Source organism: Bos grunniens, chromosome 11 (genome assembly GCF_055505025.1).
Source record: "Bos grunniens cultivar Pamir isolate PY7600 chromosome 11, Bosgru_T2T1.0, whole genome shotgun sequence".
Classification (NCBI taxonomy): Eukaryota; Metazoa; Chordata; class Mammalia; order Artiodactyla; family Bovidae; genus Bos; species Bos grunniens.
The window spans coordinates 76,451,512-76,464,002 of record NC_141175.1 but is presented as its reverse complement, the minus strand read 5'-3'; the positions used below and the strand labels follow the sequence as shown (position 1 = coordinate 76,464,002).

Sequence of the window (12,491 nt, the reverse complement as noted above, 5' to 3'; positions counted from 1 at the left end):
CTGAGCATTTCTTTCCTACAGGGTTCTCAGAGCCTTAACCACAATATTATTCATTATAAATGCCCAAGAGCAGGAAGCAGAGTGCTGGCTTTCCCCAAACACATTGACCTTGGATTCCTCCTTTATTGTAGAGTATCTCCTAAGTTTGGTGTTGCCTAGTTCAACCACTGAAGCCCTGCTAGAAGCTAGAGTATCGACACTGATTCTCTGAAAATGCTGTCACCCTGTAGGATGTGGTTGACAAACTCTCTCTGAGCGTTCTATTAGTCAGCCTCCTCTACTCCTCTGCTGCTGCTAAGTTGCTTCAGTCGTGTCCGACTCTGTGCGACCCCATAGACGGCAGCCCCCCAGGCTCCCCTGTCCCTGGGATTCTCCAGGCAAGAACACAGGAGTGGGTTGCCATTTCCTTCTCCAATGCAGGAAAGTGAAAAGTGAAAGTGAAAAGTGAAAGTGAAGTCGCTCTGTCGTGTCCGACTCTTCACGACCCCATGGACTGCGGCCCACCAGGCTCCTCCGTCCATGGGGTTTTCCAGGCAAGAGTACTGGAGTGGGGTGCCATCGCCTTCTCCGCCTCTACTCCTCTACCATGATATAAATCACAACGTTTACGGAGTCACATTGCTGAAAGGGCACACTGTGTCCAGTGAACTTTGATGGAGTTTCTACTTGCGTCTTCAGGCATTTCCAGATGGGCCCCTTCAGAGTACCACCTAAAGAGTGAAGGTGAGAGACTGAATAACTCCCCTGCAGCTTCACAGAGTCCATCAGTCACAGGATAAGATTCCTACTCCCCCTAGCCCAGCAATTAACCTCTCTACACACCATGTCTGGGTAGGAAGAAATCATGTTCTCATGACAAAAATGAATCAAAGGAAGACTAAACTGAAGATAAATATTTGACAACATAGGCTGAATTAGAAATAAAAAGTTTGTGATGGGCTACAGAGCAGCTGTCAATGTGATGTTATTTGTCCTTTCAATTTGGAGCACATATGATGCCTTCATGGCTAGAGCAGGTCTCAGCATAACAAGACGTCAGAGGTGGACTTTTCCTGAGATGCTAAGGTGTGAGATATGCTATATGCCAAGTTTCTAGAAGCTAGTTAACACAGCTCTTAACCTCTCATGCACAGTGGGCATGAGAATGGTGCAGGAGCCTTGGGAGAAGGGTTCCTCCAGACAGCCATGAATCTGCCCTTCCCAGCCCCTCACCATGTGGCAGGGTGGGAGCTGTTTGTTGTGTCACTTAGGTTGAGAGGAGGACTTTCAGAAGACCACGTGGCAACTTTCATCACTGTCTCCTCCTGCTTGGGGAACAGAGTGACCGGTGTCTGACTTGGGCCCAGGCTAGAGGCTGCAATAGACCAGAGGCCAGATGTTTGGGAAATAACTGAAGTACTAAGAACTGGTTATATAAGTCACATCTCTAACCCAGACTTCTGGGAAGAAAAGACTGGAAAATAGGCCTGCCTTATGTTCATGTAGCACATGTGACTGACACAGGTCTTTCATATTCTCTCCTTTGACTTTGGGGCTTCCCTGGTGGCTCAGACAGTAAAAGATCTGCCTGCAATGCAGGAGACTTGGGTTTGATCCCTGGGTTGGGAAGACCTCTGGAGAAGGAAATGGCTATCCATTCTAGTATTCTTGCCTGGAAAAGTACATGGAGAGAGGAGAATGGCCGGATACAGTCCATGACCTCACAAAGACTTGGACATGACTGGGCAACTGACACCTGCTCTTCATTTGACTTCACTGTGAGTTTCTTAGATGAACATAATTATGGTTCCATCTTACAGATAAGGGAGGCAGTGCTCACAGAGGGTCAGTGGATCACCCAGATTTCTAAGCTTGAACCAGAATCATAGTTAATGCTTACCAATTCCCTTATCACATGGCGTGCGTGTGAGCTCAGTCATGTCTGACTCTTCACTACCCCATGGACTGTAGCCTTCTAGGCTCCTCTGTCCATGGGATTTTCCACATGCAGGCATTATAAAGGCCTTGCCTGTACAGAGTCATTTATTTCTGCCCATAGCTCCACGAAGAAGATGCCGTAATTGGCTCCATTTTCGAGATAATGACATTGAGGCTTAGAGTTTCAGTTAACTTTCCTTCTAGCAAATGGAAAAAAATGGGACCTGAAACTGGACTCTCAGGCTTCCACGCTCTTGGTAATCTTTGTCCCATGATACCTCATTGGTTACATAAGGACTTTGAAAACCTAAAGCTCTCTCCAAGTTAGTAGATTCACTACTAACAGAGTGTTGCCAAGAGGTAATCTTTGGGGGCCTTCTTGGATGCCAGTGTACAAATAACTTTCATCAAAGTACCAATTTGCAGCAAGCAGTTACTTTTAAATTACATAGGGGAGTCACAAAAGAGTTAATATTTTAAACAGTTTGCACACCCTTCCCCACAACTCATTTCTAGCATTAATTATTTAGAAAGCTATTTCTTAGGTACACTTAAACTTAGCCCGTGTAGATGATCACAAGTTCCAAATGGCAAACAGTAATCCGGTGTCACTCTTGCGCTCAGAACACTGGGTATATTGACATTGTCTTCACCCATACTCTGCACCTTTCCAGTCATGACATGCTGGAAAGGGGGATGAATGGGGATGGAGTCAGACACTGCTGGACTCAGTTCTTAGTGCTGTCAGCTACAGAACCTCTGTGTTTCAAATTCCTCCTTTGTAAATTGGGGAAAATACATGCCTCACTGTTTTGAAAGATGGGAAGATGACCTGTGAGACCAAAATACTTAGTTTAGGGTCTGCCATCTAGTAGATGGACAATTAGTATCAGTGTTCTTCTCTCCTGCTCCAAGTTCAGTTCAGTCACTCAGTCGTGTCCAACTCTTTGAGACCCTGTGGATTGTAGCATGCCAGGCCTCTCTGTCCATCACCAACTCCTGGAGTTTACTCAAACTCATGTCCATTGAGTCAGTGATGCCATCCAACCATCTCATCCTCTGTGGTCCCCTTCTCCTCCCGCTGTCAATCTTTTCCAGCATCAGGGTCTTTTCAAATGAGTCAGTCCTTCGCATCAGGTGGTCAAAGTATTGGAGTTTCAGCTTCAACATCAGTCCTTCCAACGAATATTCAGGACTGATTTCCTTTAGGATGGACTGGTTAAATCTCCTTGCAGTCCAAGGAACTCTCAAGAGTCTCCTCCAACACCACAGTTCAAAAGCATCAATTCTTTGGCACTCAGCTTTCTTTATAGTCCAACTCTCACATCCATACATGACTACTGGAAAAACTATAGCTTTGACTAGATGGACCTTTGTTGGCAAAGTAATGTCTCTTGTTTTTAATATGCTGTCTCGGTTGGTCATAACTTTTCTTCCAAGGAGCAAGTGTCTTTTAATTTCATGGCTGCAGTCACCATCTGCAGTGATTTTGGAGCCCCAAAACATAAATGTCACTGCTTCCACTGTTTCCCCATCTATTTGCCATGAAGTGATGAGACCAGATGCCATGGTCTTAGTTTTCTGAATGTTGAGTTTTAAGCCAACTTTTTCACTCTCCTCTTTCACTTTCATCAAGAAGCTCTTTAGTTCTTCTTCGCTTTCTGCCATGAGGGTGGTGTCATCTGCGTATCTGAGGTTATTGATATTTCTCCCGGCAATCTTGATTCCAGCTTGTGCTTCATCCAGCCCAGTGTTTCTCATGATGTATTCTGCATACAAGTTAAATAAGCAGGCTGACAATATACAGCCTTGACATACTCCTTTCCCGATTTGGAGCCAGGCTGTTGTTCCATATCCAGTTCTAACTGTTGCTTCCTGACCTGCATATAGGTTTCTCAGGAGGCAGGTCAGGTGGTCTGATATTTCCATCTCTTTTAGAATTTTCCACAGTTTGTTGTGATCTACACAGTCAAAGGCTTTTGCATAGTCAATAAAGCAGAAATAGATGTTTTTCTGGAGCTCTCATGCTTTTTTGATGGTCTAATGGATGTTGGCAATTTGATCTCTGGTTCCTCTGGCCTTTCTAAATCCAGTTTGAACATCTGGAAGTTCATGCTTTATGTATTGTTGAAGCCTGGCTTGGAGAATTTTGAGCATTACTTTGTTAGCATGTGAGATGAGTACAATTGTGCGGTAGTTTGAGCATTCTTTGGCATTGCCTTTCTTTGGGATTGGAATGAAAACTGACCTTTCCCAGTCCTGAGGCCACTGCTGAGTTTTCCAAATTTGCTGGCATATTGAGTGCAGCATTTTCAGAGCATCATCTTTTAGGATTTGAAATAGCTCAACTGGAATTTCATCACCTCCACTAGTTTTGTTCATAGTGATGCTTCCTACGGCCCACTTGAGTTCACATTCCAGGATGTCTGGCTCTACATGAGTGAACACACCATCATGATTATCTGGGTCATAAAGATCTTTTTTTGTATAGTTCTTCTGTGTATTCTTGTCACCTCTTCTTAATATCTTCTGCTTCTGTTAGGTCCATACCATTTCTATGCCCATTTTTGCATGAAATGTTCCCTTGGTATCTCTAATTTTCTTGAAGAGATCCCTAGTCTTTCCCATTCTGTTGTTTTCCTCTATTTCTTTGCATCGATCACTGAGGAAGGCTTTCTTATTTCTCCTTGCTCTTCTTTGGAACTCTGCATTCCAATGAGTATCTTTCCTTTTCTCCTTTGTCTTTCGCTTTTATTCTTTTCACAGCTATTTGTAAGTCCTCCTCAGACAAACATCTTGCCTTTTTGCATTTCTTTTTCTTGGGGATGGTCTTGATCCCTGTCTCCTATACAATGTCATGAACCTCTGTCCATAATTCTTCAGGTACTCTATCGGATCTAATCTCTTTATCTGTCACTTCCACTGTCTAATCATAAGAGATTTGATTTAGGTCATACCTGAATGGTCTAGTGGTTTTCCCTACTTTCTTCAATTTAAGTCTGAATTTGGCAATAAGGATTTCATTATCTGAGCCACAGTCAGCTCCCGGTCTTGTTTTTGCTGACTGTATAGAGCTTCTCCATCTTTGGCTGCAAAGAATATAATTAGTCTGATTTTGGTGTTGACCATCTGGTGATGTCCATGTGTAGAGTCTTCTCTTATGTTGTTGGAAGAGGGTGTTTGCTATGACCAGTGCGTTCTCTTGGCAAAACTCTATTAGCCTTTGCCCTGCTTCATTCTGTACTCCAAGGCCAAATTTGCCTGTTACCTCAGGTATCCCTTGAGTTCCTACTTTTGCATTCCAGTCCCCTGTAGTGAAAAAGACATCTTTTTGGGGTGTTCTAGATGGTCTTGTAGGTCTTCAAAGAACCAAGATCCTTTGTTAATCCTGTTTTGTGAGTTTGGGTGATTCAGTCAGCATCTCTGAACCTCAATTTCCTATCTGTAAAGTGGAACCATCAGTAAATGTGTCAGAAGGCTTTTGTAAGACTGTGTCAGTGGATCTGAAGTGAAAATGCTTTCTAATTTGTGATCCCTGTGTCCCGCCCACCCCCCGCCCCCCATGCTGCCAGCAGTGATCTGTCCAGTTAGCGGTGCTCGCACTGTTTGCTCTTTCAGACTTTCAAGGCAACTCTGCACCTTGTCTCATCTTCCCCCTTCTTTTCTCTCCTTACAGCCTTTTGAAGGAGATGGGCTGTCCTTTTCCTCTCTGTTTTACATGAGGCTCTGAAAGGTCTTGTTACTTGCTTACACAAATAGGACCATGGCTGAAGACTGGGCGTGCAGCTCTCCTGTGGAGAGAAGAGATTTTCCTTTGTGTATTGCTGAGTGAATCTGTGCCTGGGTGGCTCCTTGACCAGAGAGAGCATAGTGGGTGAGCTTTGTGAGGGAGGCCTCCTAATTTCTTCCCTGGCACATCTCCCAAACACCCTGCTCCCTCTTCTCAGCACTTCTATCTTTGAGTACCAAACTGATGGAGGAGGAGCTCACTCCCTGTTGAACTAGACATTATTTGCAGGTTGTTTGCTGTGGGTGAGCTGATGATTAAACTGCAGCAGAACACTTTTGTAATGTCTGCTGAAAATGAAAATATTCTTCCTTAAAGCGTCTGTCAGTGCAGTGTTCACACTCTGCAAGGCCCCAAGATATTTCTCTAAAAACAGCAGTTGCTTCTCTTCTACTACCCAGACAGATTCAAACCCAGGCCCACATTTTCATCAAGGACCTACTGTGTGTGGACCCTGCCCTCTGTGGAGATAAGCTGCACACAGTCGTTCTGAATTAGAGCTCAACTGAATCAGTGATGACCTCTCCTGCAACGTATTGCTCCCTGATCTTGAACCAGCTGATCTGGCTGGCTGAGGTGCCCCGGGAATGCATTTCTCCTATAGCCATGCCCACAGGAAGACAATATCTTCCCAGATGGACAGGCCAAGGGTTTGGGAGCAGCAGAGCCATCAGGCCTGTGTTCTTAGCTCACAGCCTAAGAGCACACACTGTGAAAGCCAAAGAGGATGAGATGAATGAGGGCAGCAAGAACATATGGGTCCCTCAACAAGCGTTACAGAGTGAGCTGGGAACCAGGTGTGTGAGAACTGGATCACAGCCAGGATTCTCTAAAAGGACAACTAAGTAGCTGAGCGCCTTGTTTTTGGTGCCATTCACTGGATTACAGCCATGAAGACAACCTAGTCCCCACCCTGGAGGAGCACAGAGTCAGGTCACCAGAGTAGACTGCATGGTGCCCTCCCTCTTTCATTATCCTGCCTGCCCCTGTTGTCCACGGTAGAGCCCAGCCTCCTCTGACCCATCTCTGCTTCCCTGGGACTGCCTCATCTCTGCAGAGAAGGCAGCCGGCAGTTCTTGTGTTAGCTCCAACACCTTAACATGTGGCCTCTCCTGGGGATAACTGTAAATCTACAATGGTCTGGAAGGACCAAGATAGCCTTTAAACCTCCCAACATTGGGGCTGCAATGGTGGAAGAAGAGGCGGCAGTTTATTTTCCACAGAAATGGGGCTTCACTTGATGCTATTCAGATTCTCACTGGCTAAGCTGTCCCTCTTTCTGTCTGTGCCTGGGGCCAGCCCTCCTCCCAGGCCAGCTCCAATGGCTGCTGGATGCTGTTTGCCTCTTAAGCCTGACCCCACATCCAGTGCCTCTCAGGCTCCTCTGAGGCCAGCTGGGCTCATTTGTGAGGGGCCGAAGTGACAGGGCTCATTCTGCAATTCTCCTTTAGCTTAAGAAGTTGAGTTTTCTGTACTTAAGACTAATTTACAACTGGTTTATGTTTTTGATGCATCTGAAGGACCTCAGCATTTAGAAGGTCTCTTTGAATCCTGGTGAAGAGGAGCCTGATCTGGGAAACAAGAGTGGTCTGCAGGAGGCTGGATTTTCCTATCTTTTAGAGGGGCTTTCTCCTTCCATACAGGACCCTTTGTGTTGGTCTGAATATGCTGAACTCAGGACAGATAGTGATGCTGGGATCCCCAGATTCTTGAAGTCACAGTTATACACCAAGCACTTGAGGAAAGGAAGAGGTCTTGGAGGACATAAAACTCATTTCCCTCTTTCATATGCTTTCATATTCTTGAAGTATATTTTATTATTTACATTTTGCAGATGAGGAAACTGGAACTTGAAAAGTTCAGTCCATCACTGTGGGGGTGGGGGGAAGTAGGGGTAATACTCGCCATGAGGAAAGGGGTCAGGGCTGACTTCACGCAGCTCATCTGGGACCTGTTTCTCTCTGAACCCCCTCTGGACTTGTCTTCACATCTGATTTCTGATGATGGCAGAGACAGGTCTTATTTCAAAATTAATGAGGTGAGGAAATACCTACCTCATAAGAAAGTATATCCTGTGAAAATGTAATCCAGAGACTGCAAGTGGATGGAATAGATGGTTAGTTATGTGCTATTTGAGTAGATCCTGTTGGAATTTCCCTCTCAGAAGCCCCCATGGCCAAGAATCTATCATGATTGATTCTTGGGTTTCACATTGCCTTTTCTAGGCTCCTTTTTTAAAAATATGCCACCTCCTTTGGAAAGAATAATATCAAGATCTGAACATACTGATGTGAATTGATAGATGCCATGACTGTCTTGATGGAGAAGGCCTGGACTTCTTGCAGAAGAAATTACTGAGCAGGTCAGAGGAAGGAAGAGGAGAGGTGAGCATGAAAACACCATCATTACAATCGTGCCCTGAGACTAGAGGAGGTTCTTGCTTTCCTGGGGCTGATGTGCCCAGGCTGAAATCTCATCCTGAACCTCAGTGGTCCACAAGGAAAATCTTGCTGTCTTTCCCTGGAGTTGACAATATCAGGCAAAGTGGCTCTGCTAGACAGATTACTGATAAAAGAAACAACTGTATAATTTCCATTGTGCCCAAATATCCCTGTAGTCATGACAACATCCTTAGAGACTTACAGCACTGACAGATGGGGAGATGGCTAGTTTCTTCCCAATAATCACAGCTACCACGTAAGATGATTTCTGGCCTGGCTGAATTCTTGAGGGTTGCTGACTGCAGGGTGATTCTGTGTGGGGGTCATTCAGGGAAGGGAGGCTTTGAGTGTTACTAGAAGTGAGTGGGCAAAAATCACTAGTCACTTGGGTCCTTGTCTGACCTGGAGGGAAATAATGTGGTGGTGGTTCTGTTTTAGAAATGTGTCCCCTGTCCCCCACTGAACCAAGACTTTCTATTCCTCCAGGGCCCATTATTACTGTACCCCTGAATTATGGCCACTGGCCCTGAGCAGTTCTCCCTTGAGTATATATCTGTACCGTGCTCCCTGTCAAGCTACAGTCCAAATCATTGTCAACCTGTCATCCTACTGAAGAAGCTCTTCTTTAAAAAATTGTAGTTAATTTATAATGTTATGTTAGCTTCAGGTGTGTACAGCAAAGTGACTCAATTGTACACACACACACACACACACACACATTCTTCTTTTCCTAATGTATAGATTATTACAAAATATTGAGTATAGTCCTCTGTGTTATACAGTTGGTCCTTGTTGGTAAGACTGTCTTGTAACTTATCCTTCTACTACTGTGTTGAAGCTTAAGCTCTTTGCCTTAATTAGTTTTCCAATCTTCCAGAGCCAGTCCATCTTCATATAGTCAAACTCCTCAGCATATGCCTTCTTTTTAGTTGAGACTCAGTATCTCCCCATCCTCTGCCTACTCCATGATGCTTTTTTGTTCTATGGGTTTGATCCCCTCTTTCTTTCACAGAAAATTCCTTCTTTCTTGTCTTTCTAAATTTTATTCATTTTCCAAGTTGCAGCTAAATTCTACCCACCTCCCAAGAAGCTTTTCTTTACTAGCCCAGCCAAGGCATTGGATCAGTCCTCTTATCTATGGCCAGTGCCACACAGCTTGGCAGATGTGTTATTCTCAGGGCTTAATGAATGAAAATAGCCTTTTCTTCCTCAAAGGCTGAGACTTTGTGTTGAGAGCTGTCCATTGATGTCGCCTGGATCTCTCCCAAGTCACCCTCTTTATCCTTTCTAGACCACCCTTGCTAAACCATAACTCTACTTTCTCTGCTTTTCTTCACATCACTGTTACCACCTGACATCCAGCATTGTCTCTTCAATTAGAATATAAGCTCCATAAGGGCAGAGGCATCATCTGTATTGTCATCTTTTTTATGCCCAAGAAGTAGCCACAACAAAGCCTAGGATATAATAAGGCCTCAGTAAATGATTGTTGAAGGGTTGACTGAATGAATGAGTTCTCACTGACTGGCTAATTCACATTCAAAACGCTGGACGAGAAATGGGAAGGCCCTGATCCTTTCCACTGTGCCGGAACTTTGAAAAATTAACCCTGACACGGCTCTTTTCCCACCACCACAGAGAACTAAACATTGCTGAACATCAAAATTATCAGAATAGCCCAGTCCACAGGGACATTGCACATTCCTATCAGAAGAGCTCTGTACCCAGGGAGTACAGGCAAGGCCAGCTGAATTCTGTTAAATGCTTATATTTGTACTGCTCTCCTTGGATTGTTGTGAGGTTCAAATGCAATGAAGTATGATAAAAAGAGCTAAATTATAAATCAACATAAAAATAGGAAACATTATCCAAGCAGTTTGTGGTTGGGGATGGCATGGTATTGTGGGCCAAAAATTCCATGAACAGGGGAGTCTGGAGGGCCACAGCCCATGCGGTCACAAAGAGTCAGACGTTACTGAGTGTGCATGTGCACGTGTGTGCACACACACATACACACGCAGTGTTGGGAATTAACAAAGAAGGGGTTAAGATCATGCAGGATTATTTAATTTTGCTTGTTCAGAGGGAACTTTTTGGATTTGTCAGGAGTTTGGTGAGGATGCCTTTTTCCTTTGAGAAACACAAATGGTATGTTTTCATGTTTGAACGCTGGTCAGTGGATTCTGTCTATAAGAAGCAGTTAAAGATGCCTTCCAAACCTTAGAAATATTGAAAGAGAAAAACAATATAACCACCAGGAACACATCATCATCATCATCATCATCAAATTAATCCTTGCGAGACTCTCAGAGATAGGTATTCTTTTTTTTTTTTTTTAAAGGAGAAGAGAGAACTGAGGTACGTAGAGGTGGAGTCCCTTACACAGACTCCCTTAGCTAGTCAATGACAGGATCAGGAATTTAATAAGAATTGCTACTGTTTACTGAGAAGGCTGAGCACCTAAGAATTGATGTTTTCCAACTGTGGTACTGGAGAAGACTCTTGAGAGTCGCTTGGACAGCCAGGAGATCAAACAAGTCAACCCTAAGGGAAATCAACCCTGAATATTCATTGGAAGGACTGATACTGAAGGTGAAACTCCAATACTTTGACCACCTGATGTGAAGAGCCAGCTCTTTGGAAAAGACCGTGATGCTAGGAAAGACTGAGGGCAGGAGGAGAAGGGGCAACAGAGGATAAGATGGTTGGATGGCATCATCGTCTCAATGGACAGACTTCGAGCAAACTCCAGGAGATAGTGAAGGACAGGGAAGCCTGGTGTGCTGCACTCCATGGGGGTCAGTCACAACTGAGTAACTGAACAGCAACATACTGAGAATTTTCTAAATGTCCGTCATTCTTCTCAGTACTTCATTCAATACGATGCTAGGAGACAGGCAACGTTATCCCTCATTTACAGAAAGGAAAACATACCTAGGGTTGTTAAGCTGATTACCCAAGGCCACACAACTAAGAAGGGCAGGAGCCGAGACCTGAGCCCAAGCAGGGGGCCCTGGAGCCTCTGCTTCCCCACTACTCTGTGCCACTCTTGGGTCCCTGGTCTCTGTTGCAATGTCCAGCAAATGGCTTAACTTTTATAGTCCAAGAAGCTACTTTCATCACTCCTACCAAAACAAATGAAAGAGAGGAAAGCAGAAAAGAGGGAGAGAGACTTAGGGGAGGGGTGGGGAAGAAACATTTGGAATCGCTAAGGTGAGTTGCAGTGAAGACTCTGCTGGAATCATCTTTGGCTGGAGGAAGCAGATGGCATAGCTGCCCTTAACAGCCTCCTAAGAAGCTCTAACAGGTCCCCATGTGAAAGGAAGATGGCTGTCAGTTGGGGGTGGAGGCCCACCCAGCTGTGTAAAAGGTTTGTTAAGATGAAATTATGGTTTACTGAGTAGCAAAGAGCAACAACCAGCTGCCTGAGAATTATGCCGACAGGATGCAAAGGCAAGAGAATATTGTGTAAACCTTATTTACAGATCAATAGATAATCTATCATACACAAAAGGTCAGCTCCATGAAGGCAGAGCAGTAAAGAAAGAAATATTGCTCGTAAATACAATATTGACTTGAAAAAATCCACCCAGATGAATCCTTTGATATATACTCTTCTAGTCAAACTACATTTCTTTATTCATGAATTTTTTTCTTCCCCTAACCATTTCAGGTTCCATAGTGAAGTATAAAGGGAGTAATGAAGAAGACTGATTTCTAGTTATTTTGAATTCTGTGCCATCAAATGATCGGTATAAAGTGGAATCAAGTTTGAGAATTTCAGAGCAACATTTCTAAGTGTGTGTATGCAGCATTTAGTGTTCTGAAGTCACATGACAACTCGCCCCTACTCTTTGTAGTTTCCTGCTTTGCTGACTGTGTTGATAAACATTTATCCTGGCTTAAGGAAATAAACAACTACTCCATCCTGCTGGTCCTCTCTGGATCCCTTCATCCATTTTATGTTTCTTTTTTGCCTTGAAGCAAGTAGTTCATCATTCCCCAAAATACCTGAAATCATTGCCACCCACCCCTACTTGGCTGCTGGATTGCAAAGCTATTCAGGACCACTGCCCAGACACAAATAAGTGTGGGAGAAGAGGGGAACTTGACTGGGCTTTGTTTCCGTGACATAATTAGGTTAGAGGACCACCTCTAAATTTGAGTGATTCCTCTCAGCAATTTAAAAAATATTTTCAAAGGACCACAGTCTGAAAAGCCTGAATGATGCTTTGCTGGTAGTGTTTTTGGAATGCAGAGCTGCTCTAGTTCTCAGGATTACCTTGGGCTGCAACCGGGAGCAATGTGCAGCTGAGAAAAGTCTGCCCTGGGCAATAAGTCCAAAG

General features: G+C 44.3%; 2 protein-coding genes across 21 annotated transcripts in view; one reads left to right on the top strand and one right to left on the bottom strand.

Annotated features, from left to right (window-relative positions):
* The window catches only part of LOC147363332 (uncharacterized), a 791,043-nt gene that overhangs the window by 121,026 nt on the left and 657,526 nt on the right, over nucleotides 1-12,491 (top strand). For 7 of the 16 annotated variants that reach the window (XM_086327063.1, XM_086327061.1, XM_086327062.1 and 4 more), the window contains exon 2: nucleotides 7,930-8,088. The exons of 8 other annotated variants lie outside the window; for them this stretch is intronic. The gene's annotated coding sequence lies outside the window, so the exon portion shown is untranslated. Of the gene's footprint in view, nucleotides 1-7,929; nucleotides 8,089-11,818; nucleotides 12,345-12,491 lie in introns of those variants that run through there. One more of the 16 variants, XR_015136997.1, reaches the window with a different exon arrangement.
* Nucleotides 1-12,491, bottom strand: part of FSHR (follicle stimulating hormone receptor) — a 223,008-nt gene that overhangs the window by 78,801 nt on the left and 131,716 nt on the right. The gene's annotated exons all lie outside the window — the stretch shown is intronic.